A 2,705-nucleotide genomic window follows, 5' to 3' on the forward strand; every position below is an offset into this window, starting at 1 on the left:
GCCCATGTAGTAGTTGGCGTAATCAGAGTTTTGGCCCACTAAATTTCACCTCTATCTAAGACCATCGGCCCATCATAAGAATTTTGGCCCATTAAATTTCCGATCCGTCCAAGGCCCACTAATTTTGATTGAGACATTAGCCAATCCATTTGTTTCTCTTGGTCCATGGAAACTTTAGTCATTCAGATTTTTTTATTATATATGCTCATTGCCTTATAGATAAAAAGGAAAATTGCATAAACGTACCAGATAACTAAATTTTATTTTTACCAAAAGGAAGAAATAAACAACCAAAAACTTGGAATTACAGTTTTTTCCCCTAGATCTGGCCTACTATTTTGCCCGGAGATATTCTGCAGCCACCGCATCAAGCGCCGCCCAGCCTTCGCGGGACATCAATCGGAGTTCAACACCATTGTTTTTCACGCACAGATCTGGCAAACTTCTTTAAAAAAAATTACAAGAAAAAGCACCACCAGAGACGCCCATAGCGAGGCGTTTGTTGCTGCTGCTCATGTGGGGAGGCGCCGATGTGGGGGCGTCTCCTCCAGGAGGAAGTGGCTAGCCAGCGGTGGCGTTGGATCCCGCAAGCGGTATCACATCGTCGAGGTGGCCGACGACCCAAGCGAGGCGCGGAAGTAGGAACGGGGCGCTGGCGTCCGGATCTAGCCGGATCCCGACGAATTCAAAGGAGAGCGACTGCTAGGAGGTGAGCTCGGGCGATGCCATGGGTGGTCGGCCTCCATTGCTGCAAGGAGGAGAGAGATTAGAGAGAGAGAGAGAGAGAGAGAGAGAGAGAGAGAGAGAGAGGCGGTGCAAGGCACGGCTCACCGGCGTGCTGTGGTGGGAGGTGCAGGCGGCGGATGGCGGTGTCCGACGGCTGCGAGCTGTGGATTTCCTCGGGCGTGGCTGCTGCTGGCATGGTTCTCTCGTTTGTGTGGCTGTGTGAGAGGATAAGAATCAGGGAAAGCACAGATAGAGAGTAGAAGGAGCAGGGACCGTTGGATCAGCTAAGGATGGACGGTGGAGAGGCGTGATCCGTGGGAGGTCTGGTTCAGCCAATCAGAAGGCAGCAGGCTAGAAAATATCTTCTACTACTATAAAAAGGCTAGTGTGTGTTTAGATTAAAATTGTATCTTAATACATTGGTTTTGTGGCGTTAGAAATGTAAATGAGGTCCTTGTTCAAATCCAACGTACGTACTACTATTTTTATGGCTTTGTTTTTTCCCCCTTATTTTAGCTTTATTTTACTAAATTTAATTCGTTCTTGGACATGGATAAATGAAGTGGAATCTATTTCTTTTGTACTTTATTTGAAGACAAACGTCTTAACATTTTTTCCAACATGAATTTCATGCTTTTCGGAGTTCGTTTGCATTTCAAAATTTAAAAATAAAACTCCATGTTTGAGACGTACCAGATTTGGCTCACAAAGAAATATCCATAAATAATACGAAAAATCATCCAATATGACAAGGTAATAATTATAATCGGAAATGCTAACAACTGCAGATGTCCATAAATCGCAGTGGACTAATTGAAAAGGAGCGGTGGCGAAGCATGTAGAGGTGGGGAAGGGGAGGCGAGTATGTTTGCCAAGTTGGCATGCAGTACAAAGCATGGAGTCATGGACATCTTTATTACATGAGTCTAAGAAATCAAGGGGAAAATGAGCTAAAGTAGATGAGCTGGGGTGGCCAAGTCCGCGACAAGTTGGACAGCTCGACGGTGAGGACCATCGGGGAGGAGCGACAATTACTGCTTGAAAACGGATAGAGATCACCACCACTATTGCACCTAAGAGAAGGGCCTTGCTGACCAGATCCTTCACGAAAAAACCAGAGGGTCAAAATTCACAGAAACAAGGTTTTCATGAGTAAATTGTCGGACTAAAATAAGGTTCTTAACGATATTTGGCAAGAGAAGGATTTTAGAAAGATGAAACGGGCGAGAGGGGAGGAGAGCGCTACCGATGGCAACAACAGGAAGGCAGGCCCCATTACTGACTGTTATGGAACGAGAATCAAACGCTAATGGGTAACGAGACAAGGTGAGGCTACCTGAGTCCCCGGTGACGTGAGACGCAACTCATGTGTCCACTATCCACTTTAGCGCCGGGGGAAACACGACGTATGGAGGGGCGGCATACGAAGGGGCGGCGTACGGAGCAGGCGGCGTGCCAGAGTACATAACCGGGTACGCCTGTGTTGTGGCACCAAGTTGGGGACCCGAGGATGCCTGCAGAGTTTGGGGGCACCCAGGGTGCACGAGGGGGTGGGAACGACACACCCCATATGGGGTCGAAGTACCCAACCCAAGGGTGCTGGCCAGGACCGTCGGACGCCTCGTCGCGCCCGCCGCCGTTTCGGCCACGTCCGCCGTGGCCACTGCCACCATGGCGACAATGCACATTGAGTTCGGGGTTGAGTCTTGGCTATAAAATGAAATCATTTGTTAATATTTTAGTATTAAATTAATTTCTAGCTATAATAGTTAATTTCCTAATCTTACCAATAATTTGCATCTCTTTTATTTAAATCAATTTGTGCACTTTATTTATTGAAAAAGATTTCCATTCAATTAATTCCCAGGCCAAGCTCACGGTTTTTGTTTTGCTCCAGAAAAACTCAAGTTTTTCTTTGTGTTTCTATTATTGGTTTTATGTGTTGCACATTTTTCATCATTTTTTTGGTTTTTGTTTTC

At 46.3% G+C, this 2,705-nt stretch overlaps 1 long non-coding RNA gene across 1 annotated transcript; it reads right to left on the reverse strand.

Moving 5' to 3' along the window:
* Positions 1 to 243: 243 nt before the first annotated feature.
* Positions 244 to 2,429, reverse strand: LOC125513481. Its single transcript, XR_007285951.1, has 2 exons — positions 832 to 2,429; positions 244 to 748 (listed from the first exon to the last, which is right to left on the reverse strand). It is a non-coding gene; the product is annotated as an uncharacterized LOC125513481 (long non-coding RNA).
* Positions 2,430 to 2,705: the final 276 nt, after the last annotated feature.

Source organism: Triticum urartu, chromosome 6 (genome assembly GCF_003073215.2).
Source record: "Triticum urartu cultivar G1812 chromosome 6, Tu2.1, whole genome shotgun sequence".
Classification (NCBI taxonomy): Eukaryota; Viridiplantae; Streptophyta; class Magnoliopsida; order Poales; family Poaceae; genus Triticum; species Triticum urartu.